The 27,835-nt window shown below is 39.4% G+C and overlaps 1 protein-coding gene across 17 annotated transcripts in view; it reads left to right on the top strand.

The window, feature by feature from the left end:
• The window catches only part of CELF2 (CUGBP Elav-like family member 2), a 550,002-nt gene that overhangs the window by 369,141 nt on the left and 153,026 nt on the right, over window positions 1-27,835 (top strand). For 4 of the 17 annotated variants that reach the window (XM_032105233.1, XM_032105232.1, XM_032105229.1 and 1 more), the window contains exon 1: window positions 27,350-27,437. The exons of 11 other annotated variants lie outside the window; for them this stretch is intronic. The gene's annotated coding sequence lies outside the window, so the exon portion shown is untranslated. Of the gene's footprint in view, window positions 1-27,349; window positions 27,438-27,835 lie in introns of those variants that run through there. 2 more of the 17 variants (XM_032105230.1, XM_032105234.1) reach the window with 2 other exon arrangements.

The following is a 27,835-nucleotide window of genomic DNA, read 5'->3' as shown; positions in this document are numbered from 1 at the left end:
TTTTAAAAAAAGAAATTTAATAAATTCAATGCCCCACTTGACCAAAAGTTATCACAAGCATTATGCACTTCTTTAAAACAAATATGAAAACCTGTAACCAGAGAATTTAAATCCTTCAATTTCAGTGTGCTCACCCTTTGCTTAGGGTGCTTGAAATGCCAGCTCATGAAAATGTGGTTGTAGAAATTGAATACAGTTCCTTCCAACCTGCTTGGTGATAGCATATTTCACATGCTGAAATGTAAGTATCTCTTTCTGCTCTTGGGGAAAAATGGTAACATATGCCATCGACCTTAACTGTGCAGTAAAGTAACTCAAATTGGACATGTCTGTAGAAAAGTGCTTTGTGTCATGTGATGTAAATATCTACATTTTTTAATGTCCTTTTTCTTATCACCTGTGACAGAGGCCTGTCTCGCCATGTCAGAATTGATTTTATCCCTTTGAAGTATTGTTTCTTAGTTATTCAAAATACTTTTTCCAGGAAAAAAAGATTGGCAAAACAACCATTTCATGTGACAAGTACAAATGGGAAGTTGACAATAAATATCAACTTTGCCTTTTGCTTCAGCTTCTGATCTGAGAGAGTTAATCCCATCAATGACAGTCACATTAGTTTTTTTGGTATTTTGTAATCTGTCTTTCCTTTCTCTCCCTGGTTCACTGCAATCTGCTCTTGATTAGTGACCTGTCACACACTACTGGTATCTAATTGCTGCATGTATTACTTTTTTCATTTAAAATTGGATTCAAATTAAAATTTTAAAAGTGCTTTTAAGGGATCACGTGAAGCATCTTGATGAACAGTGCCAATTGTTTCAATATAAATTATTTTCTCCTCTCTCTCTCCCTCAGTGATCCCATATTTAAGCTGTATTCATCAGGGTGCTCTTTAGCTGCTGTAAATGCTGAAAAATCACCAACAGGTTGATGCTTTCAGGTGCTCCAGAGCAGTGGACATTTTGGAGAGATTTGGAAATGCATCCACATACACATAGAAGTCGTGGTGTTTCGGAGTGGCCCAACTTAGAGTGTGGTACCAGGTCCATGATGAACCTTTATCACCAACAAGGAATCTGCTCCCTGACTATGGAACCTGTAGCTATAATGTGTATATTTTATTTTTAAGTATTTTTCTTTATGGCAGTCAATGATAACAAGCTCCAAGGCCTTGAGGACAGTAAGGGAAAACCCTAATGACTCAAAAAAACAAGAGCTGACCTGAAGCTGATTTGCAAAATGTTGAGTGTGGTTCTAACATCCTACTCTGAGGTTTGGTTTCATACTTGTGCTCTCTCTGTAAACAGGAAGAGTAACTTGAAAGCAAAGGGAGGCTGCGAGGACGTTGGTATGTGTGCACAGTGGCACGTAGGACTTGTACTTAACTGGGGCAAAGAAAGGGTTTGGTCTTTTTGTTTCCTTTTTTTCTTTTTCTTTTTCATTTTTTCCCATTTAAATCTACATCTGTATGCCAAAATGAAATGCCTGTCTTGTAAGGTGGAAGGCAGAAAAGTTTCTATCAGTCCTCTTGAAGGTCCAGCCACGCTGGACTTAACACCACAGGAGCTTTTGTGTAATTCTCTTGGTTGGGGTGGCACTGCCTTTGGCAGAGACAACAGGCTAAGGGACAGTATGACTGAGGCACTGATGTTTCCTCTACTGGCATTTAAAGATGAACAACAGGATAGAAAAGCAAATGTAAGAGTTTTCTTCTCAGATACAACATTTTTTTGGTTTTCTCCATATTAGGAGTTTTTTATCTAGAAAGGGAAGAAAAGCAAGCTGACTAATTTTTATCACTACTCCATTTACATGTTTAATTTTTACTATTTATTTTAGTATTTGCTGATGAGATGGCCTGATATACTGCTGTGGCCACTGATGATGTATTTTATATCCAGAATATAGTGCTGTCCCTAATATGAGGTTTAAGTCCTGTGTCTCCTACTCATATCATGGGATATGAGTACTGCAGAAGGACAGAGAGGCTGAATTGGTAAGGCACAGAAATTTCAGAACTGCAGAAATCATTTAAGAATCTAGTGTTCATTGATCCAGTCACTTAAAATGTCATGAGGCTTTCTGCAGCATGGAACATTGAAATAAAAGGAATTTTTATTTATAACTAGTAATAAAGGCCTAAAAATCTGGCAAATTTAATTAGTGAATTTTAGTAAAAAAATATTTTAAAGGAGTGAACTTGAGTGACTTGTAAACTTGGCAGCAGATATCTTTGGAATAAACTATAGTAAGTATAGCTGGATGAAGGTCATATTTCAGCCATATAAAAATTGGCCTTTAATTAATATTAGTTGCTGTTGTGATGGTGTTCACACAAAAACCTCAAACCCTTCATTAAATGTTAAGTAAGCCTCAAAAATTCCCTTGTGCAGTCCTGTAGTCATTTTTCATATTCTTCTGTTGTGGCACAGAGAAGTGAAGTAAATTTCCTTCTACAAGAGCCAGAAATAGAACAAAAATTCCCCCAACCAGCAACTACTTTATTGCCTCTCTTTGCATTCATCAGTTAAAACAGGATCACTTTATTCGTGTATTTATGTTTTGAGTTTCTTCTGAACTGTTTGCAGTCTAGAGATGGGTTATTTTATCTGGTGCATGAGTGGGTATTTCATGGTCTGTAGAGTTCTCCTCACACTTTCATTTATTTATATTTCCTTTTGACTGTGCACCTTTTCTGCAACTCCTTATCCAAAAGATGTTTCTAACCATAAACAAGGTCAATGTGTTTTTTCCTCCTGACCTGTGTACAAGAATGGTGTGCAATTAATATTTTAATTTTTCAGAATTAATTAAGAAACATAAGTATTTTCATTACTTCTCCCTGCTATGAAGGAAATCCTCTCGTTATACCTTTTTATCTTCCATTGGAGAAAGCCGCCCAGATATCTTACTTTCTGAAGTCTGTGTGCTAATGCTAAATGCACAGCTTTGGACAGATAAAGGAAATTTTTGACTCTAACTGAGAGGTTTTTTGTGTGCACACAGGCGTCTCCATCCTACCCGTCTGTGCACGCTGGCCCGTGGGCACACGCTCTTCTCCCCTCCCATCCTCCCACCACATTCTTTCCTTGAAGAGCTCTCTGCAGCTGAGAAATTAAGCCTCTTTACATACCCATCTCCAATCAGCACCGTTATTATTAAACCATTGCTGTGGGATCCCTAAATGAACTAACTTGTGTATAGCATGCAGTTTTCCCTGTTTCTTGCTAAAGCAGTCCCTGTTTGTGTGGATTTTTTGTGTTGTGGAGGCATAGCCAAGAAAGAAAAACTTCCCTCCCACAGCACAAGAACAAAGCGCTGTTTCCACTCTGCCTGAAATTATTTTTCTTGAGATGGTCCTACAGGGACCAAAGCCATTTTGCCATTACCCCTTAGTGCTACTTTATGTGGGATTTATAATGAAATTGCCTTGACAATTTGGATAATGATGGAACAATGCAATAATTGATGAAACATTTTGGGGTAGAATGATTTCCTTTGGGAGACATCAACTTCTGCATTAAAATTGTAGTCCTAACATAATACACTGAACCTTTAAATAATAATAATTAAAAAATAAATAAAATAGTCCTTGACTGCATTGCTTAGTGTCTCTCACTGATTTTAGTTTCTGTTAGTTCTTAAAGTAAGATTGAAAAGGTCTGTGGAGCAGTAAAACCCACATAGCTCAAGGATTCTGTCTCTGATAATCAAATAATCAAGGAATTACCCTGTTTGTAACAGTTCCAAGATAGACAGGAGTAATTGTTTGCTGTAATTTTCACTAAGTTGAGTAAATGAGCTAGTGAGGAGTGTTATGTTACGGTAACAGACAAGGAGAGAGTTTTATTGTGGTTTTTAATAATTTCCCTCAATTTTTTTGTTTAAAACTTATTCCCTAAGACAGTAATATATCTTACAATGTCTATGTATTTTTTATTGTCCATCTAATGCTTTTTTATTTAAAGATCTTGGAGCATTTAACTTCAGTTACTTTATTAATGAGTAATCTCACAGAGCATTTAATGTAGATCAGAGAATTACATTTTCTTCTTCTGGAATATGGTTTCATTGATTTGTAAATCCAAAGTAATTAACCAAAGTAGGCTGTACTTCATATTTGCAATTTGCAAACAGGAAAAGTGAAATTCAGAGACCACAAAGCAAGCCAGAGACCTGATCCATATGCACTACATACATTAACGTCTCTCCTAGTACTCGGGATTGTTTAGCAGAACAGTCAATCTCTTTCAGACATAGGACTGTTTGCATGGCTGGATTTTTGTCATGCTAATTTCCAGCATTTAAATGCTTTAAGGTAAAGCAGTCAGATCAATTGCTAAGAAAAACTCTTCAGAGAAAAATTCTTACAGCTGAGCTGTGAATTCCTGGAAAGGGAAGCTGAATCCTTGAAAGCACACCTCTGCAGCCACAGAGAGCTCCTCGGGCATTGCACGGGGTAGATTTATCTACTAATCAGAGTAGTTTTGCCACAAATGCTTTAAGAAACCTGAACTTCGTCTGTATCTCTGGCAATTGTAAAAGAGATGTTGAGTTAAAACACGTGACATTATGCCAAACAGATATGTTAAAAATTGTGCTTAAAGGTTAATATAATAGAAGTTCAGTTCATGTGAGAGTGATAGAAATATTGATCATAAAAATAAGTAGTGGTCCAGAAATTCAGCTGAGATGAAGGGGGGAGAGGGTGGGAAACTAGTTGATATATTAAGAATTTGAGTTGTGACACTAAGATCAATGGCTGTATTTTCACCCAGTGAAGCATGAGAGCTTCAGATAAGGGCAGTTAGTCAGTGAAATACTGACTGACATACCCTTTTATTGTTGGCATTTGGTCTCCAATATTGATCTTGGCTGTCACTGCCAACAAAGTATACTGAGGCTGTATTTAAGTTCAGATAATGTTGTGTTCAGTGTTTTTTGAATGATTTCTAAAAGCAAGGTGTCTAAGGAGTTAATTCGAGCACCCGCTCTCTTCCATTTGATTTGTTTTTTCACAATACTACAAGCCATTATAAACTTTTGCCAATCAGTCAGAAGACATATAAAATGCTGCAATCCACACAGATTCTTTAAATCCAGAGATTTCTCTGCTGAGAAACAATATTCTGTAAACAACAATTACATTGTTCTTTGATGTCAATGCTGGGAACACCGTTCCTGAGTGTGCAAAAGATAGCAACTAAAGTGATTAAAGAACAAATCTTTAGGAGGAAAATCATTATTTCTTGCGTCAGTTTGGGGGAGCTGGAAGAGTTAAATTCAGGATTTTTGAATATAATAGTGATATTACAGCAAAACATGTTTACTGAGAGACATGAATCAAAAGTTTTGACATTTTCTTTTCCTTTACCTTTTTCTGCTGGCTCCAGCTGAAAATCATCTGTGAACAAGATCTTTGGTTCTGGTCTTTTAAAATTAACAGTTTGAGCTTGAGTCAGAAAGGCTGAGAGAATTCTGTGCTTGTTTCCAATGTGGCTCAAGCAAAGCTGAGCCACCTTGGCTGGACCAAGGGTCGAGTTCTTCCTCCGCTGCAATCAGACACTTTTGCGTGTTATGAGTTACTTGCTGGCTGCTTCAAAGAGAGAAGAGGGTTTATCTAGCAAAGAGAAGCACAACCCAAACCAAACAGTTTTTCAGCCTTTCTCAGAGCATCATCCACAGATTTGTAACTTCTGATTCATTTTTCTTATGTTTGGTCATACCTGCAGGATTCCTTATAGTTATCATAGGGAGCAGACCCAGGATGGTTTTTATTGTAGCCTGGCAAACCTTGAACCTCAAGAGAAGGAAAGTCAAGGAAAGAAAGTAGAGCCCAAGCAATGGATTCCCTGACTGCTGAGAGGGTCAAGAAAAGAAAGTAGAGCCCAAGCAATGGATTCCCTGACTGCTGAGAGGGTCAAGGAAAGAAAGTAGAGCCCAAGCAATGGATTCCCTGACTGCTGAGAGGGTCTGGTGTGCCTGTTCTAAGCTACACTGGAGGGGAAGAGGTGGCTCTGCCTGTGCTGCTACTGCGTTTTTGTGGAGAATCAGTTAGGTAAGGTTATGTCATTTACCCAAGACAGCTTATGTCAGTCTTAGCCTTTGACCTCTTATTCAAGTTCATTTGCTTTCTTATAGCCAAATAACTCTGGGATAATCCTAGCCAGCAAAAGAAACATCACAAGAATGAGTAATGAACTTAGAGGCTGGAGACATGAGAGCAATGTCAGGAGCAAACTGGAAAATTGCATCAAGTTTTAAGAATTAGAGCTTATCACAACAGTAGTTTAAGAACATAACAGTCAAGACAGTGTATTTGCATGCGAAGTTCTGTAGCAGAAGTGAATAATACTGGAAATAGCTTAATCCAACAATGCTGCATCCCAATCCTAGTAATGAAGCTGTGGTTAAACCACTGGGAGCTGCCAGCCAGCCAGTATCACTTGTTTCCCTGTATCAAATTAGAAAGAACCTTTTATTTGAAAACACAAATTCAATATTGTTTTTACCTCTTTGCTTCAGATTTTGTTTTATACACCCCATAAAATTGTGTGCTGAATACCAGATAGGGCCATCACTGGTGGTGCATTTTATGCTGAAGCTGTCTGTCCACTGCACTGGATGCAAAGACTACCTGTGGTTTGGGTTACAACTGGATGTTTCTCTGATGGGATATTTGAAGTTATGACAGTCCTTCATCTTCTCTCAAACCCAAGGTTATACTGTACAGAGCCAGTCTAGAGATGCTGAAAGTTCTAAAAGAATAGGTAATGAGCATTTTAATTAAGCAGTGAGGAACCACAGCTGAGATACAGATGTACAATATTACTGGACAGATCCTTCTCAGATTGGATTGTAGTGGTGCTTCATCTTACTGTGGATTTTCCTAGAGTTCCTGAGGGTACTGTGACCCCCTTTCAGTTCAAATATTAATATTAATTAATATTAATTAATATTGTCATGAAGGTAATACAGCATTATGTAGAGAAGCAGAAATTTTAGACATTGGATGAAGCCAGCTGATGTTATTTTTGCATTCTTACCTCAGGGAAGAGGGTAAGAAGGTTAAAATTGGAAATTATGATGCTTTACTCATTAAGGCTTTTACAGCTGAAAGTGAATATGGGGTTAGAAGGGATGCCGTCTGGACCATCAGAAGCAGTTCTTAGCACTTTGAGATTTCACCTTTTTTCTGAAATGGGGAAATCATTTCTGCATATTGTTAGTTGCTTCCTAGCAGACAAGGTATTTTTCTGCAATAAGCTTGAAAAATGAGACTTTTTCAAACTTTTTGTTTCAGTCAATCGGCTTTGATTTTTAAATCATGAAATTGCTTAGATGTGGGTGAGCAAATCTAAACACCTGTGAAATACATCTGCTGATGGCAGCCAGCAACACATAGTGAGTTCAGTACTGAGCTAATGCTGCTCTGCTGTGAGCCCAAGTCAATCAGGATCTGATGGTTGTCTGTTTAAAGCAAGCCTTCCAAAAAATCTGAATTTTATGTTCAAAAAACATCTTTTCCATTTCTTGCTATGAGTTTTGAGGGCTGAGTTCTTTCAGGCAACAGCTTTCTGGGTTCCTGGAAAACTGACAAGAAACCCTCTGGGTTCTCAGTGTCCTTCTATTACATCTGCAGCCTGCTCTTACCAGTGGTCCTCTGCTGTCCCTCTGGTCCCTTGTTGTGACTGCTCTTGCCGCCATGGCTAGAAGCATCTCTCCTGAGCGTGCCCTTTCCCAAGGGAGCCATGTCTCCCTGTTTGCACAGGAGCAGCCTCAGAGCACACATATAGCCTGTTTTAGACATTGCCACTCTCATGTGCTGGGAATTGGCCTCCTTGGTTCCCTGAACATGTCAGGGACTTCTGTTCCAGCTCCACCCAGTGCAACACCCAGGTTCTCTGTAGCCAATGATCACCTTTGGACTTGGCTCCTTTCTCTTTCTTCTTGGGTGAGATCTGGGGGGTTTGCAGCAGTCTGCAAAGCCCATAAATCATTGGAACCCCATTACCACAGATGAAAAAGGTTTTCTCGGGAAGCAATTTCTGTTTTCAGAGACAAAAAAGGGGAATAAGGGGGAATATATGGGGCTTTGGTATATTTGTTGGGTTTTGTATTTAAGGGCCCTCTGCAAATGTTCTCTTCAACACTTTTCAAGGATTTGGTGCAGCAGGTGTGCCTTGGACTTTGTTTCATTTTCCCTCAATCCATCTCTGTCATAATTTGGAATAGAACAAAGGTAGTCAGGGGTGAATGAAACCAGACATTAAAAAAGAAAAAAGGTACAGCACACTTCAGGAGCATTTTATGATGATATGATCAAACAACCTAATGCACTACTACTGACCTTAACATGATGACAATTTAAGAGCATTAATGATTATCAACATCTTCATCTGCCTACAGAAAAAAGGCAGAAGCAAATATTAACATAGCTTGTTACAGGCTGACTTCTTTTCTGATTTCACTTTGTTTTGATATTCTATGTATCCTGTCCACTATTACTGTTCACTGTAGCACCATCATCTTACCAGCTCCACTTAAACTGCATTAAATATTGCACTGAAAAGAGCAATGCTATTCAGAGTTGGGAGTGATTTGAGGGTTGTTTGCGGTATCTTAGGGAGATCAAGCTTGTACTGTAATCATGTCTAATGACCTTTTATTTCATAATTTAGAACCTGGCTTCTTACGTAAGTATATATGCACATACCTACATTTGTAACATGTATGTGTTTGTGTATATATATACACCACATTTATGCATGTCCATAAACATAGAACAGCACAGAGTGCTCCATGTCTGCCTTTCTAAGTGGCATCTGAGGATATATCATTGAGTTCGTAACCCATCATTTCTATTCTCCTAGGCACTGTAAAATTCATTAAGCTAAGTAAAATGGCAAATTACTGGAGTATATAGAAGCATGCTTGTTTGATTTTTGGGCTCTTGTCCACGTTGCTTACCGAGCAACACTGGCTCATATAAGAAGGATCGTGATTTCTAAAGACTCTAATACAGCAAGTCATATTATGTGTGCGTATTAGAGTGTAGCAAAAAGCCTTTGTTCATTCTGACTGCAGTAGAGCTGACTTAATGCCCTGTGCTGCAGCTGTTCTCTAACTACTACGCACTCCAGTATTTCTTCTACAAGAACCACTTTTGTCCATCCTACAGGTTTGTTCAGGAGTGTTTACAGCAATGGCCTTTGAGGTTTTTCTAGCCTGTCACCAGTCTAATGAAACAACTGGATAGTTGCTAGTGTAGAAAGCCAAGGAATATTTTCTGGCAGCAGTTCTATGTTGGGGTTTGATAGGCTGGAGTATCTGTACAAATCAGCCCTCAAGGTGTTCAGAGCACAGAAGCATTCATGAGTTTACTCCTTGCATCTCGAGCTCCCTTGTTGCAACTAAAGAGATGTCAAATCATTTCTTCAAGGGTTTGGGGAATGAGACTCAAAGGACTCAGCTTCAAAAGAGCCTGTCATCTGTTGGTTTGCATTTAGACACCTAAATGAGCAACCTAGTGTTGCAAGCCATTCGACATCCAGCAGACTCCATCGATTTTGTCAGGATTGTTTATGTTGAACAGTTCTGATACCTGACTGCATCTTCCAGGTAGCTAATTGGGAGCTGACCATGTTGGCTCTAGCTTGGGCTGGATGTGCTTAACACCACTGAAAACCAATTCCAGGATCTCTTGTTTTGCCAATGCATCCTGTTGGTACGCATGTCAGTGCTCCCAGCAGGCTCCTAGGCTTTGAACATCATCCTGCTCACCATCAGTCCACTCTGCAGGTAGTCCTTGCTCAGTAGCTGATAGCAGAGGCTAAAAGTGAAAAAATATGCTTAGACCTTCTCCTACTCCCTCCCCATACGCTAAGCAAGGGTAAGGATAAGCAGCTGCCAAGGAGTCCATCATTTGTCCTGGTTTGAAACCTATAAATAGCCAGATCATTAAAGGTGTCGCTTACAAAACGCCTTTGTCACAGAAGCTATTTATGGTGTGGACTTTGGCTCTGCACAGTTTTCTAGGACTGCCAGAAGCAATGTTAATCTACCTGAGCAGTGAGGCTGGCAGAGCTGGTAGCAATTTCCTCTTCTCCTTTGCATTATAATAAATTCATTTTGGTGTAAAGGAGAGCAAAATCTGGCCTCATATTTTATAACTGAATAAGAAACAAAACTATCCAATGACCAGCAAAATTTTCATAAAAGTGTTTTAGGGAAGTAAAAATAATCCCATAATCTTTAATGCTCTTCAAGGGAAAGGAAGGAAATGCTCTTTTTATTTTAAAGATTTCACTGGGTTGCTGCTTACTATCTAGGGAACCAAGAATGCCACAGCCCAATGTCGAATATTTGCACTTTAAGTGAGTTGTAATGAAAAGATAGAGGGACAGAGTGTTTGGTGGTTACGGGGCTATTAAGAGACTCAGCAGACCCAGATTAATTTCATTCCTTTGCCTCAGACCTACATTATTACCTTGGCCAGGTTACTCAGTTTGTAAAGAGAGAATTATGCATGGCTGTCTGTAAGGGTGTCATAGAATGATTTGGGTTAAAAGAGGCCTTAAAGATGCTCTCGTTTCAACCATAAAGGGACACCTTCCACTATACCAGGTTGATCCAAGCCCCGTCCAACCCTCCAACCTTGGCCTTGAACACCCCTGGGGATGGGGAACCCCTAGGTTGTCTGGGCAATATATTCCAGTGCCTCACCACCCTCACAGTAAAAAATTTTTTCCTGATGTCCAATCCAAACCTACTTCATTCAGTTTAAAGCCATTACCCCTTGTTCTGTCACTGGAAGGCTTTGTCAAAAGCCCCTCTCTAGCTTTATTGTGGGCTCCCTTTAAGTGCTCTAAGGCAGTCTAAGGTCTCCCCAGAGCCTTCTCTTCTCCAATCTGTAGAATCCAGACTCTCTCAGCCTTTCTCCATAGCAGAGGTCTCTTTCTCCATAGCAGCCCTCTGAGCATCTTCATGGCTTCCTCTTGACTTGCTCAAGCACGTCCCTGTCCTTACAGTGCAGCCCATGGCATGTTTGGCTTTCAAGGCTGTGAGTTCACATTGATGGATTGTGTTGAGCTTCTTGTGCACCAACACCCCCACATCTTCTCTCAAGGACTGCTTTTGATCCATTCTCTGCCCAGCCTGTGCTTGGGATTGGGATTTCCCTGACTCACATGCAGGACCTTGTACTCAGCTTTGTTGAACTCCATGAGGTTTAGATGGGCCAACCTGTCCAGGTCCATCTGGATGTTCTCCCTTCCCTCCAGCATGTCAACCGCACAGTTCTGTGTCCGCAGCAAACTTGCTGAGGTTGCACTCAATCCACTGTCCCTGTCACCAAACAAGATGGTTGTTACAATTCGATACCTGAGAAATGCCACTTGTCACTGGTCCCCATTCAGATGTCGGGGTATTGACTGCAACTCGGAGTGCCACCATCCAGCCCGTTTCTTATCTACTGAGGGGCCCATCCATCTAATCCAGTTTAGAGACGAGGTTGTGTGGGACAGTGTCAAATGCTTTACACAACTCCAGGTGGATGACATCAGTTGCACCACTCTTATTCAGCAGTGCAGTTTTTTAAGGATGGTGTTTTGGTTCATGAAGCCCCCAAATATGCTGGAATCCTTCATTTTGCTCTAGAAAGATTACAGATTAGGTGCTATTATTATTTCCTTAGCTTTTTCTGTAGTTCTAGCGTTAACTGCAAGCTCCATTTCAGATTTCAGATCAGCAGGGGTCCCTTCCATTAACCAAAGCCATTTAAATCATGAAGATTTTCTCTTTATTAAAAACACAGAAATGAATGTTACTCAATCAATTATTACCGAAAAAATGCTTTGCTAATCAAGTTAGGAGAGACTCTGCCCATTCCATTGTTTCAGTGATGCATTGAATATGACAGGCCAGCTTGACTGAAGGCAGCCAATGTGTATATATATATAAAAATATGTGTATGAGAGTATGTGTGTGTGTGTGTGTGTGTGTGTAGCACAGCTGATGCTCGCTGAAAGCTTTTGTGTGGTGAACCGTAACATAATAGTGAAATCAAGGTTTGCTAGCTGACAGACATCAATTTGCCAGAGGCCATCCCTCCTCTCCAGCCTCCCTGGCACATTTGTGCACTCACACACACGGACATATCTTGTCTGCTGATTTCTGGCAAATCCTATGGATACTTGCAATCTCTGCTCTCAAGACATTTGCCAGCCAGCCTCTCATAATGTCTCGTGTACATTCCTGCAGGCTGAAAAAAAAAAAAAATAAGTAAGAAGAATTACAGATGATTCAATTAAACTGATATTGTTCACAACAAAAATGAGAGCAAATGCAATTTGGGTCCTGTTCATGTGACTTAATTATCTCTTACCTCCCCACTCCACCCCCTTTTTTAGAATTTAAAAACAATTATGATATAATTGCCAATCTGGAGATCCCTAGATATGCAGTAAATACGCTTTGTCTCACTGAATGCTCTTTTTCTTGATTCAGAAATAGGACCTTATTACAAATGCACACACACAAACACCAAAAAAAAATCACATAAAGTCATCAAATGACCTTCAGGAAATAAAATTCTGTAATGCTGTATACCCAGGAAAGACATACCCATGTATTAAGTGAGTGAATCTGCTAAAGTCATTGAAGATAATTAGCTGTGTGCATTTATAAGATGCGCACACTTTCAACACTCGACGCAAATCCCTAGAAGTCAATTGAAACCTTCTCTGACAGAGGCGTGGAGGTGCATTTGAAGACCAAACATGCCTTTTTTGCCTGAATTAGTAACGTTTCAAAATTTACTAACAGCTTTTTAATGTGTAATCATCTTGACTTAATGGGGAAGAAAAAAATCGTGATCATTAGGAAGCCCATACTGAGTGTATGTATTCACGCGGTGGGAAAGTGCCTTGCAGTATACAGTAGTTTGGAGTAAGTAGGATCCATTACCCATATCTGATGAAGGGCTGTCAGATATGAAGCAAATTTAGAGACCTGCTTGTCCCTTCAGCTATTCATCACTGCTGAGTAGCTCTAGCGGCAGCCGGTGGTATTTTTAGAGAGGAGAATGATATGGAATTTCTCCATGTGCCGCACATTAGCTGATCCCATTACTCAGAGCTACTCAGAAAGTCACAGCTGACACATCAGCTTGGTGGCAAAGAAGAGCGATTGGCTCACAAGGGAAAACACAGAGGAGACGTCTAAGGAGGGTATATTTGTGGGGACATTGCCATGCTGAGACTTTCATCAGCTGAAGTCCTGTGTTACTTGGAGTCAGCAGCAAAATGCAAAGATAATTTTTGAAAGGTACATTTTCTCAGGATTCTGTGCAATTTTTTCCAGGTATGTTGTCACATAATACATGTAATAGTTTGAATAATAAGAATAATAACTCATTGTTAGCTCCTTAAAGCATCCAGCAGCTGAAAAAAAGGTTTGTCCTGAGCTTCAGGATATTTTCAAAATAATGCGGGCAGCTGACTATGAACAAGCTATTTTGCAAACAACCAAAGTTATCTGTATTATTATTTATCATTATTTATCAAAGAAAATCCATTTAGTTTAATGCTTATTTGACTTGCTTCTCTTTAAGACCTCCAAATCCTAATAATGTGTCGAATACACTCCAGAATGTCAAAATAGTAAATTGTATGTAATTTTCTTTGACAGTAAGTGGATGAGTCCTTGCCAGAATTGTTCCTCTTTACACCCGGTGTGAAGTCATTGCTTTTCTTCTGTCAAGTGATATTTGACTTTTTAAAACCTACTAACAAGAACACTGCTGACCTTCTTGTATCAAATTCAGCTCAGTGGGGCTGTGGGGAGCGGGGAGAAGTGGTCAGCAGGCAGTGGCCTTCTGCCTGTTCTGCTGCAGCCCAGCTCCACGCCATCAAGAACTGAGGGTGGGCAAATGTGCCAAACATTTAAAGAATGTCCTTTTTTTTGAATAGCTCTAGTACTCACCCCCAAGCGCTGCGATACTGAACTTCCAAAGCTTTGGGCTTACAATGAATAGCATTCATTTTCGCTTCTGGTTCTGATCTTGTAAAAGCTAACTCATGCATGCACAACATGATAGACCATGTTACGCCTCAGAGCCTTTTTCAGAGCTATCATCTAATACATTTTTTATAAGCCAGAGCACATTCATAGAATTCTGCCTCAAAAGGCATTCGGCTTTAATGGCTGCACGGAAATGTCTAGGCTGGCTACTTGTGCTGTTTGAAACAAAAGGGTAGTTAAAATGTTGACATTTTTTATAGTAGCCTTTAAATTTCAGGGCTTTTTTTATTAAAGGTGTGCTGTTTACAAGTAGAAGAATGTCTAGAGAAAAGCTTCTTTCTCCTAGTCCGAAATAAAAAGGGTCAGAATTTTGGCAGCCAAGAAGGTGTATGCTCTTTGTGGAAGTGGTTGTTTGAGTGTATTTTATACCACATACATGCACATGTGTACATGCATCTGCAGAGAGGCTGATTTTGGAACAAGTTAGATTAGGAAAATATTAGGAGGCAGATTTTGGTGTCAGTCCTGTGATTTAGCTCAGGTTAGCTGCTAACAACAGAAGGGAAGAGCAAAAATAATTCATGGGTATAATTTTGTAACATGCATCAAAGTACAAAAAAAACCAAAAAAACCACCAAAATTTTAATTGATTAAAGAATGATTGAAAATTTATATTTGCCCTTATTGAGTCTATCCCAGTAGATGGACAAGTTTGCAGTCTCACTGAGAAATTGGTTTTCTAAAGAACATTGGTAATCTGAGGTAAACAACAATGCTCTTGAATTTTTCTAGTTCTCTGCAGGCAGGACTGCATTCATTTGGCTTGCTCCGATACATTTTGAAGATTATTTTCTTCTGTATCAGAAATTTGATTTAGCAGCTAGAGTTATTCTTGTGTTTGTATGTAACTGGAAAGCTTGTTTGTCTTTAAAATTGGGAGAACATTTGTAGTGGTAGAAAAATTGAGATTTTACCTCCTAATGCTTTCTTGGAGTCCCAAGATAAAAATTCTGTCAAAGTATTTTAGAAAATGCTTTTTCTTTTTTTAAAGATACTTCTGAAAGGCTTCAAGATGAAAATTCTGTGAACTGCTGGTTATGAGTGACTCATTTTAAAATCCGAGTTTGGCTCTGTGCTTGTACTTTGAAAATCTGCAGAGATGGAGAGTGTATCAGAATCTGGGCCTTTGATTCACATCTGCATAAGGGACGTAGAGTGTCTTCTGCTTTGTCTTGAGATGAATAATTTGTCTTAATGTTATTGTCCTAAAGTGACTTTGAAATAATAGAGTCTGTGTATTTCTGAGTCAAATTACAGGCTAAGACAAGACAATTGAATTGTATCTTTTGTGAGGTATTTGGTGGAAAAAAATTGCCCAGATTTTATAATATATAATTATCTAGTGCTGTGTACTTGTGACACTTCGCTTTGGTTTGGCGTCTTGTTGCCCAAACAAGTTGTTGACAACCCATTCTCTGGAAGTGTCCAAGGCCAGCTTGGATGGGGCTCTGAGCAACCTGGTCTAGTGGAAAGTGTCCCTGTCCATGGCAGGGGTGTTGGAACAAGATGGTCTTCAAAGGTCCCTTCCAAACTAAATGATTCTATGATCTTCTGCCCTTGATCTCATCATACAGACATTTAGGTGTTGTGCTTATGGGTTTATTTTGATTCTAACAATGATTGCAAGCAGTCCAACCTTTTGTGCATGTCTGTCTTTCCACAGGACTTAAATATCATTAACCTTGCAGGAAAAGCCCTGTGGGAGGGTCTGACTGGACAGAAAGTTGCACAGGAGTTAGTTTTGCACCCTTGCAGCACAGAAGGACAATATTAGGGTGTCTTAAAAGGGTAGCCAACACGTTAGGAAAAGGGATTGTTTCTCCATTTGATACCTGTGAGTCCACATCTATACACTGTGTCCAGTTTTGAGTTCCCCAGGACACTGTACAAGGCCTGCTGGGGGGAGTTTGGTGGAGGGACACCAAGATAATTAGGGATCTGGAATATATGATGTAGAAGGAGAACCTCAAAGAGGAGCTGCCTTATCCTGGCAGAGAAGGGGAAAGGAAAGTCCTAAAAGTGTTCTGAACTACTTATTGACAGGTTACAAATGCAACAGAGCAAGACACTTTTTTTCCCAGAGGTGCACAGAGTACATAGGACTGGAGGCAAAAAGCACAAGGTGTTAGCATGGAGAGGCAAATTTTGATACAAGAAAATATTTTCACCATGGTGTGGTCAAACACTGTAACAGGAGCCCAGAGGGACTGACTGCCCTTGGAGATACTGAAATATCTGGACAGCCCTGAGCAACCTGATCTAGTTGGTCCTGCTGTGAGGCTGACTTGACCAGGTGACCTCAAGATGTCCCTTCCAACCAAAATTACCCTGTGAATGTGTGCTGACACAGGCGCTCTCTGTTTAACAATGCAGTCAGGAAATTTGAATGCTGACAAAAGGGCCGAGGTCAGTTCTTCCTGCTTTAAGAACCATTTGTGTGAAGTTAAACCAAAAAACCCCAAATGAAATGCCCTTGTTTTGAGGTTTGCATAACTTGGGACCCAAAGTGAGCAAGTTAGAATTTTTCGTCACATCATGCAGAAGCAAAAACCGCATGGCTGTATTTTGCAACGACTGAAGTAGTAATTTGTGGTTCTTGCAGGATATAAGTATTTGTTGCCACGTCCATTGCACTCTAAGTTTGGACATGGAAAAGGAAGAACTCGTTGGTTCTTATGGGATGAGCCAGCAGTGAAGTATGTCTTCAGAAGAACTAAATGCCCACCTTTCTTTTTGCTTTTCAAACTGTCATGACATCTAGAAGCATATTTAACATATCTAACCTTTTAAAGCTAAAATTAGCATCAATTTCTAGTGCAGTAGTATTCAGAGAGCTCAATCAACTTCAGTCCACATATAAGAGACCCAGACTTTGTTCCACCCTCTCCAACAAAAACAATTAATTTGATTGTTAAGCTGCCTGAGCAACTCCTGACAAGACCCACCCCCGTTGGACCTTGTAGACAATTGTAGCCGTCGTAAATGTTCACCCATCAGCAGCCTTTCACAGCTGATGGAAGAAGAGTTGGCACTACAGAAGGGTGCCTCAAATGTTTTAGGTGCTACTAGGATAACACATCTGAGATTTTTTGCCAGGAAAAGGATTTGTCAAAGACCAAATTTCTAGTAGTGTACAAGGACCTGGAATAAGACCGAGGTCTTGAGTCATGGTCCAGAGCCTGTGCTGGTTTTATACTCTATCTACTGTGATCCTGAAGATACCCCTCTACCTGAAACATGATGGGCTGATTTGTAGAATTTTATTTGGTCTGTTTTCTCCAGAAGAGTGTGTTTTGCCCACCTGTATCCCTGCTGAAAGAGGCAGTCTGTCTTTCTAGATGTTTTTAAAAGCAGCAGACAGCAGCCTCGCTCAACATTTCTGCAATAACGATGACAACCACTGGAATAATATAAACCACTTACTAATCAGTTTGCAAAGGCAGGACATCTGCTTTACACAATACAGAAGCAAATTAAGGAGGCTTTCACAGTATTCTGAAATTGTGTGTTAGACTTTAAAGAGAGAGAGAGAGAGAGAAAGGAACTAATGGTAAATAAATTGGACCATAGTGCTAGTTTTCATCCAGCTGTATGCAGCTCTAAAACAGCTATCTCAGAAAGGTACCTATTATTTATTAATTCAAGATTACTCCAAAAAGCAATTCCTCCATAAATTTCTTTCCAACAAGGTTCTAATATCAGTAAATTCTTGGCACAAGTTATGCTGGGAGAATATGTCCACAGTCACAGTCTTCATTACTGTAATTCCAAGAGGCTCTTGCCTACAGACACTTGGATTTTTGAAGGTTTAAAGGGTTTTTCATGTGGGTGTACCATGTGTTAGGTGCTGACTTTAAACTACTCAGTCCTACCTTGCATTGCAGAAGGAAGAGAGGGAGTCTGGGATTCATAGCATCCCAGATTTAATGGGTTTGGTTTGTATGGCTTTGTCAAGATTCCATCATCTTCCTAGTAGCAGCCCCAAAGCCAGTTCTTACTGCCTCTGAGAAGCTCCATACATCATCTTCTGAGCTAAAAAGTTTAGTATTTTTTATGCATGTCAGCATGTGTTCTGAGACGTGGTATTTGGGCAGGGAGGGGACCAACTCAGCTACTTTCAGGGATTAAGTGTGAGAGTCAGGAGTAAGACAAGTGGGCAAAATTAAGATAGAGATGTGATTTAGGATAGGCATTGCACATCAGCTTGGAAGCAGAATACGCTGTTTAATTTACTTTCTTGGATATGTATTTCAGTAGACAGCTATGTCTGGCAGGGTTTAGAATGTATCTGGACAGAAATCCTAAGACTAATTTTTATCACTGTCTGGTCCATGGCAAGGATGCCAGTTTAACCTGTTTCTTATTTGATCTAAAGACTAGTGGGATTGGGATCTGAGCTTATGTTTCCAGCAGTTAACCACATCAGTACTGTTTGGTTAAGCAAACTCATTTAAAATTGGGAGAATATGAGTCAGAACTACACCTGATTGCCTGGAGAACCCAGTTGTGGAACACACGCAGTGCTGTGCTCTGAATGTTTTAGATGGCACAACATATGACCAAAATCTGATGGTCCAGAGAAAATGAGTCCTTTTGGGAAATGCAGATGTTAAAGATCTGAGCACGTGCAGCCTTCAACTAGGAGAAAAATACACTTTAAATTCATCAATATTTCCTTTTTTTCTTGGAGTGGGGAATGTACTGATTGGCTGAATTTCTGTAGAAATTGCTGGCTTTGCTAATGTTAAGAGTAACACTTGCCCACTTGAAAGAAAAGGGAATAACTGAATCCATTTGTGGAATGTGTGTATATTATCCCTTTTGCTTTTTCCTGGATATGCAATTCCCACCTTCATCTCAGAGTTGGAAAGTTTAAGATGTAAAGCAGAACATACCATTACAAAGGATGTTTGGAGCTCTTAAGGAATTGGTTTTCATTTAGGTCCAAAGTATTGATGTGAAGGTTTTCTTTAATCTGTTTATTTTTTAAAGGTGGTGAAATATTTAGTACACTGTGTTACACTTTCCTTTTCTAGATTAAGTGTTCTGGAGACCCATCATCTTTAAACTGAAATGGCACAGGAGACTAATAATGGAGCAAGTCTCCACTATAAGCTATTTCTAAACCAAAAATGTGTGATAGTTTGGATCTTGGGGAGCTACTTGATGTTTCTCCCAGCTGATTCTCTCATCAAGGGTGACGGCAAAGACTGGCGGTCGTCTGTAAAACTGTGGTCTCCTCTGATGTCCGTGGGTTTCATCTGTCTAGAATTAAAGGATATCAGGATTCCAGTAGTGCTGCACTGCAGCAAAAATGGGCAATTCCTCTTTCATTGGTGTAGCAGCACACCAGAGTGCTCAGTCTCTGCATTACTTTAGCATTTGCTGATGAGTGTGGATTCATTGACTCTGTCCACACTTCTTACTAATATAAAACACCGCAATAATGTCTGCACAATACTGTCTACAACAGGCTTAGAACTTGCTGCATAACTTAGCCTAATGATTAATTTTATTTCATTTTGTGCAGTTCTCTCTTTCTACCTGGAAACAGAGATACTGCAACACTGCCAGAGCATCTCTAAGAATCACCACTGCTCCAGACACTTCTAGCTCCTGCATTTTGTGAACTCTTAGGTGCACATTACATCAATACTTATTTTTGGACTAGAGGTCCACAGGGGGCCCCTGGCACAATATTTTTGCAGTAATTCAGGATTGAACTCCCTGTGGTTAGGATATACAAAGATATTCTAAGGATGGCAGTGATTTGTGCCTTCTGCACAGTGTTTCTCAAACCTCAAAATGTCTTTCCCTCAGCAATTTAAAGGTTGCTGTTGGCTCTGACTGCAGGGGAAAAGACATTACTGTTTCTGTGAAGAAGTTATCTGTGAACACGAAAAAACTTCAGTAAGTTCTCTAAGGGGAGACACCAAAACTCATAAAAATATTGACAGAGCTTATGCATAGCTTTTCTGCACTTTGTTGGTTATAAATAAAATAAAGGTACCCAGACTACATTTCATAATAGAAGACAGGTGAGCTGAAAAATTTATAAAGGTGGGAGAGAATTAAGAATGATAATTTTCAGTTAACATTTGAATGATGTGGCTCTATTATAAACCATTTAATGCAAGATGCAAATGAATGCATCTGAAAAGGGAACTTCATGTTTGTGGGTTTACTGTAATTGAGCACAGTATGTATTTGAAGGAGTTGTTAGGGAAATGAAGGTTTAAGGCTAAATATGACTATTCTGCTGAAAAGCTCAAAACTGTTTTAATCAAATAGAGAAAACAGGTCCTTAAACAAATAGGAACCTCGGGGTATTCTTTGGGGGCATGTGAGACCACAAGATCTTGAGTAATCAGGGGGTTCTAAGGCAATGAGAAGAAACTCCCCAAAATTGGTTTTGTGCTACTGATGTTCGCTGTGGAAAGTCCCAGTTCATTCCATGCTCAGCACTCTCAGAGCACCAAATTTTCTCCCTCATCACCAAGTTTTGATGAGAAGGTGCCTTAAAAGCCATCAGCATTCATGGAAGAGGGCAAGAGACACCACTGCCTCTTGTGTGGCCAATGAAATGCCAATGCCAGCCCCAGGTCAGCCTTCCCAGGAGTGGGTGTGCCCAATGTCTTGTCTGCTGAAATAAATTAGCAGTGTTTGAGGGACAAAAATGGCACTGGCTGCATGCAGAGATGGAAAAACCCAACCCCAAAGCCCCACAACCGCTGGAATCAGGAGGAGCAGCGGGGCTGGGGGCATCTGGCAGAGCGGCAGGCAGGAGCAGTGGGTGATAGGAAATTCATTAATTATCGAGACAAGTGGTGTTCAACGACAGGAACAGGAGAGTATCTCCTCCCAGGAGAAGCTGGAAGATAAATATTGCTTCATGATGAGTAAGTGAGGTTGTGGGAAGTCCTCTGATGGGAGGCATATCTAGTGACAGTGCTTCAAACATAAACATTTGTGGGGATACCTTTAAATGCTGATGGTTTCCTCCTCTCTGGGAAAGCATTGAAAATAGCATTTTCTAGCCCAGAGCCACTGAGCAGGAGTAAGCAGATGCAATGTGTTGACATTGTATGTTAAAAGCCACAATCTGTATCTGGCAAGTGAGTGGAGGTTTTGAAGTTGGAGTTGAACTAGCTGAGGTAAATAGGCAGGAATTGGTGCTTTGGTCTTTAATTTGTATTCAGTTTTAATAACATTTAATTGATTTTTGAAGTATTTTTGCAGCTTTCAAATAATTTGTAATGGTCTTTCAGAGCTTTAGATATAGAGCATCATATTTCCAGTTAAAGATTCATTATTTAATTACGGCAGCTCAGTCAAGTCCTGATAAATACGAGCACCATCAGAGCTATTTTTGTGTCCTGATTCATTTCTCCAACAGGACTGAGGAAACATGGCCTTGAACCATGTTTCTAATGGTGAACTAATTTCCTGCTGAATAAAAACAAGGAAGAGAATTATCTGCATATATTCTACCAATGATTCTACCACATAATACAGGGATTAATAATATCATTACATTTCTCCCCCTTCCGAACACCTTTCTTGACTTTACTAAATCACACACTCTGAAATAGAAAGCCAAACACTGAACAGAAATAGTAGCTAACATATAAAATGAAGATTAAGAAAAGAAAAAGAAAAATAACATTCTTAGCTTTGTTTCGGCTGCACTATTTTTGTAACCGAAAATCAACCTCTGTTCCTAAACAATTTATATGCTGTTTGGCTATTAGCATTGCTGCCTTTTAAAGCTCTCTCCTTTTTCTTCCCTCTCCTCTCACCCCCAGTATTTCATTTTTATACCTGTCATGAAATGGTCAGGGTCGGAAGTCAGCAGAGAGTGCATCATTTGTACATTGTGTCCCTTTTCCTCATGTGTCTCTGCTGCCAGAGAAATTGAACTTTCGTCCATTAAAAATCCATTTATTGTGTCTTGACTTCACTGAACTAAAGAACAGGACATTTCATCAAGCAGTACAGTTCAAAATCAAATTAAATTGTACTAGTGCCCAGAAAATGTGACATGATAAAGACCCCGACCATTTAAAAAATCTTTTTAAAGACTTTCCTGATTTCACTTACTGGTACTTCCACATGTCCTTTAAAGTTCAACCTGGTCAGTGATGCAAAGACTCACCGTGGGACACCTAAAAGAACCCCTTTTGTCTTTTTTTTCCCCTTTCCTTCTTTCCATAAAGCAGGTGGTGAGCACTTCTAAGAGATTCGTTTGACACCTCATCCAGATCCTGAGTCTGGATGTACATGGTCCCAGTTGTGATGTCCCTGTCCTTCCAGGTGATCCTGTATGATGGACATCACCTGCAGTGATGACTTGTGTTGGAGCACCCTGTGTTTGAGTAACTCAGTAGCAAACCCATGAAAATCAGGGGAGCCAATGCTTGTCCAGCAAACTTCCCTGATGCCTTTCAGCTTGGTTAAACACATTCCCCCAAAAATGGGGGTTGCATCATATGTTCTTCTGTAACAACCTGGTCCCTTTATTGCCTTATGTACCCACAGCTTGTAGGGGAGAGCCTCCCTAAATATGGTTCTTATCCCAGTTATAGTTTCCTCAATGTTGATGTGCCACTGAGTCAGAGAAGCTGGAGTTTCGCAGACGGATTACAGAATTAAATTGTGCAACTTGCAGGGCTACATATGTGCAGCGTTTCTGGGAGTCCGGGAATGAAACGGGGGGCTGAGAAAACACCCGTCTTCCAGACCCCAGTGCAAGGGCAACAGCTGGAATTTGCACAGCTCCTTATTCAATTAATATTCAGAAGCCACTATTGCATTTTCCCAAGAGCAAAGAGACAGTAAAAGCAAGCTGCTGCATCTGGCTCCACTGTTTGTCCTCCCCCTTATGCGGTGTTGGGTTTCTTGGTTGGTCGTTGGTAGTGTTTTGTTTCTATTTTAACCTCTTATAAATATGTGTAACATTTGGCAAAGAGGCAACTGGGGACCAAGAAGAGAGCAGCAAAGTGGTGTTTTGGAAGCCAAGAGAGAAGCGTGTTTGAAGTGAATTGCACCAGATTTTTGTTCAGATGGGAGACACTTGATTTGGTTTTTGCTTGACTTGCTTCCATGTGTAGTGAACTGCTGAGATGCTTGTTTGTAGTTAAGATCTTTCTAAGGTATGGGTTGGGTTTACAGGCTAACCAACAACAAGAGGAAGGTGTACTACAGTGATAAATATTTATTTGGATATAATGCTCACAATGTTTTTAAAATGTAAGCAACAGATTAAATACAAATAAGTTATCACTGCCTTTCATTTTTGAAAAATGAGGTATATCTTTTCACTTTTGGACTGTACTGTGTATTCTAAGTGGAAGCCGATTACAAAATGATATTTAGAAAACATGATTTATAGACCCTTCTTTTGTTTATATATACATAAGAGGTGTCCATTCTGTTTGTGTGCAGAAGGAGGACATCCAGTATGATGGTTTTTCTGGCTCCCAAGCTGCTGAAATAGAAGATCAGGCCAGGAAATGTATTCCCTTATGGTGCTTTCTGGACTGAGGCATTTCCCTTTCTGGACTGATGCTTGAATTGCATGTAGTACACAGGCTCCAGAAGAGCTGATTCTTTGGCAACCTGCTTTTTTTCCTGCTCTAGGCCAGCCCTGGAGAAAGAGAGGTGAAAGAGAGTTAACTAAATTTCATAGCTTGTTATTTACTGTTTTCAGTGGATGATTTCAGCCTAGAAATCATTTATCATTTCTTGCAAAAATGATAAATGCAAAGTATTGACAAGTGGCCGAAAGCTAGAAGGAAGTTAAGGAAGTTGTGGAAGTCGTTTTTAGCTTGCAATCAAAATGAGAAGCTTTGGGCAATCTGGTTTCCTTCTCTTCCTGACCCACCAATATGAGGGCGGTCACAGTGGGAAGCACTAAAGTATTTTTTCATGTACTTTGTTTTGTAATAAGTCACCTCAAATAGAAGCTTTTAATCATTCACTCCAACATAGGCTGAGGAGATGCAGATCAACGGTCTTGGCTTCAGTGTTTGGCTTTTTGATTTCAGGATTTCTATGCACACCACTTGCATCATTTTAATGGCAAACTACTTCTTTTTCTGGTACCTCATCATGGTTTAAAAAATGTATTTTGGTTTCTATTTGTACCCTTTTTTCTATTTTGACAAATTACAATTATAGTGTTCAGCTTTATCATTGTATTATAAATGATATAACTACTGCTTGTGAATGCCCATAAGTTTTTATTGTTGTGTGTGAATGTTAATAACAACATTGCAGAATGGCACAGAGAAGGTTTAGCAGAATAATGTTTGCATTTCCTCTAGTAAAATATCATACCATAGTACAATTCCTGGATAATAAAGCCATAGATTCTCTTATCTATCTGTGTCATGGTAATGAATCATGTACAGAGCTTCTAAATAGAAGGTGTATGTTACGTCTCTGATATGGATAGATAGGATCATAGCTCTTCTAGATATTGAAGAGTTATGATTCATCCAATGCCAGAGAAAATGAGTGCCATCCCCAGAAATTCCAGCTCTTGCTTCCCATGATCGAATGGGTATCATGGGCTTCCTGATCACATATTGCAATATGTGTGTACTGAGCAAGCAGCAGGCACAGAGCTGAAATGCAAAGTATTGGAAGTTTGTAGCATTTTTGGGCTTGGAGGGATCAATGTCTGTACCACCTTTTCTATGTGGGAGAATCAGGCTTCACTTATGCATAATGGCATAGCGAATAAACCCATAGGGAATAAACAATATTACAAAGAAAAAATTATATCAAGTCTGATTTAAAAAAAAAAAAAAATCCCTTTCCTCCAAGGAAATACACTTTAATTCCTAAATCATTTTCTCCTTTTTCAGCAAATTTTCTGCAGGGTGCTGATATCTAGACCACTGAGTAATGTAAGTTTGGACCTCTGGGATCATCTGCTCCAAACCCTAAATCAAAGCAGATCCAATGAGATTAGGATGCTCAGGGACTTGTCATGCCATCGCACACAAAAATTCCAGGAGAGAAACACCAGATTAATTCTTTTAATTCCCTCTTGTTAGTAATATGTTGTTGTCATACTTTGCTTCTTTGTTTTAGCTTGAGAGGGTATTAATGTGTCTGAATGGGATTAAACATGTATAAATCTTGCAGTGACTGATGATTTAGGAAATAGCTGTTTTCTTCAGCTAGAAGGTTTTACTCCTGAAAAATGCTCCTAGTATTTTTTGAAAGCTTAGTCAAAACCTTAGAGTGAAAATTAGGTAGCAATACATATTTTGCTAAAAATCTATCAAGCATTAATTTCAATCTCTTTAGAAGAACACAAAAACCTCAATGAGAGGCTTAACCAGGAATAAAAGAACAAGTTCAGACACTTAATGTGTTCAAAATTCCTGCTTATTTTGTTGTGGGACGGCAGGAATGTGGGACAAACGAAAAGCCTCGAGTCTGAAGCAAACCTGACGCAGGAGAGGGGCAAGAGGGCAAGGCGGGAGTAGGATGAGGCATGGGAAACCTTGGCACAGCTCCTGCCCTTTTCCATCTCCATTCCCTAGAAAGCCAGAACTGTGACAAAACGACCCAAAACAGCAAAGCCATGGGAGGTTGCACCCTGCCTTTCACCTTTTATCTTCCCTGGCCCACTGCAGGAGGTGGAGAGTTCAGTGTTTGTGTGGTTCTTATCTCCTAGGAAATCTCAGCAGTCAGAAAAACAATCTTAGCTCTTTTAACACTAATGAAAGTTGAAGGCAGTAAACAAAATCATGGAGTAAATCATCCAGTGCTGACATGTCTTTTGGAGCAAAGAGCCTTTCATTCGAAGATGTGAAATAACATTTCCGTCGTGTTTTTGCTCATCTGATAATTAGAAGTGATTTAGGATGGCAGTGAAGGTGCCTCTAATGGGCACCTTGTGGGTCTTAATAAAAGGAAGAATACATTAAATGTAGTGATTTGTGATTGGGCTGATGGGGTTAATATTTTCTTAGAATATAGCTGGCCATTTTTCTTCCAAGTAGCGATGTAATGTAATTATAAGTACCTTAGTAGATGGACTCAATTGCTCCTATCATGAAAATTAATTTCAGGAACATGCTGAGGCTTTCTTTCGTTTCTTCTTTATTTCCTACACTGTGCAGGGGGTAGCAGACACATACAAATGAAATTATGTTTGAGCAGACCTCACAGAGGCCTGGCCAGTTCTTGTGAATGACTGAAATTGAAATCTGTGGGAAAGGGGAGCATTTCTTTTTGCATTCCTTGACATATTTCGCACCTGTAAAACTCCCAGTTTTCTCACATGCTCTTTCAAAGCACTTGACAAAGCTAGACACATATCTCCAAATTATAAGAGGGAAAAATGAAATATGCTGAGTTTTCCCAAAACGTTTTCTCGGAAGTAACTGAGCTATGATTGCAGCTTTTCCAATAAGTTTAGCCAAGCTTTATAATCAAGCTTCTTCAGCACATGTAAATGTTCTTGCTGTAGTATTTCTAAGCACTCAAATACAAAAATAATATTAATAATGATCTCAATAATAATCTTTTATGTTTTCCATTTTAATGCATGGCAAAATATAACAAAAATTATAACTGGAATTTATAGTCTTGGAATATAAATTTCTAAATTTTTATGCTAAGTGAAAGACTAATATATAGAACAATTTTAAAGGTTTGCAAAGAATAAAAGGACAAAAATCTATGCTTAGTTATATTTTGAGCTTTCACAAGTAACTTTAGCCTTGAAGAACTTAATGAAATTCAATCAAATAGGACTCTCAGATATTGCTCTGAAAATATACACAAATATAGAGAGATATCAGCAACATGAAAGTGTTGGATTGCTGCTGTGTGGTTTGAAACCTTAATTACCAATACTCATTAGCAGATATACATCTGACCTATTCGGATTTAAAGGAGCTAAAAATAAGCCTTAAACCCATGGAAGAAGAGAAATTTACAACAGAACAAAGTAGTGCGTCTTGATGTGTTTGAAGGCAGTTTGTTGCATGCTTTTAAACTGAAAGCAGACACCCAGGGTTGGGGTTTGTAGGTGTGAAAGTGGGCCTCAATTTGAGCTGATGATGTAAATCCATATTTGTGCAGAATTTCGATTTCAGTTTTACAGACCTTGCATTCTTCAGAGAATTTGCTGTCTGTGCTTCCTAAGTATTAATATTTCCTGTTACTCTTATTGCAGGCTATAAAGTGTTAATGAAAGGAAAAGAAAGTCTGGAAATTCCTTTCCAGAGAGTCATTTGCATGGAGAGGAGGGAGAAACACAAATATACTTGCAAGTCGAGGCAGAACTATGCTGGAGTTCATCATTCCCTTTCCTTTGGTTTTCTGGAGAGGTACTTAATGGTGTTTGAACATGACTGTATAGTGCCATTAATGTAACAATTTTCATTTGTACATTGCAACACCAGAAAGATAATCTCTCTGTTAAGTACTTTTCCTTTATAATCCCTGGAGAGTCAGAACTCTAAAAGCAAATATTGTATTTACCATAGACAGTAAAAGGGAGGAAATGAGGCTAAAATGCAAAGCAGCAGGGATAAAATAGAGTTCCTTTTGGATGTCTGCAGTGGTGCTATGAATATACATATACTCACTGTTACGCTTTTTATATTATGTCTAATTTGAAATAAACAACATGATTACAGATTAGATCAATCATGGCTTCAGTATTTCTGGCCAAAGCAAGAAAAGCCTGGATGTGCTAGCTAACAGTGTAATCGAAGCAGAGATT

The sequence above is a fragment of the Corvus moneduloides genome, chromosome 4, assembly GCF_009650955.1.
Source record: "Corvus moneduloides isolate bCorMon1 chromosome 4, bCorMon1.pri, whole genome shotgun sequence".
NCBI lineage: Eukaryota > Metazoa > Chordata > Aves > Passeriformes > Corvidae > Corvus > Corvus moneduloides.
The sequence above is the reverse complement of the archived record's forward strand: the minus strand, read 5'-3'. Positions and strand labels throughout refer to the sequence as shown.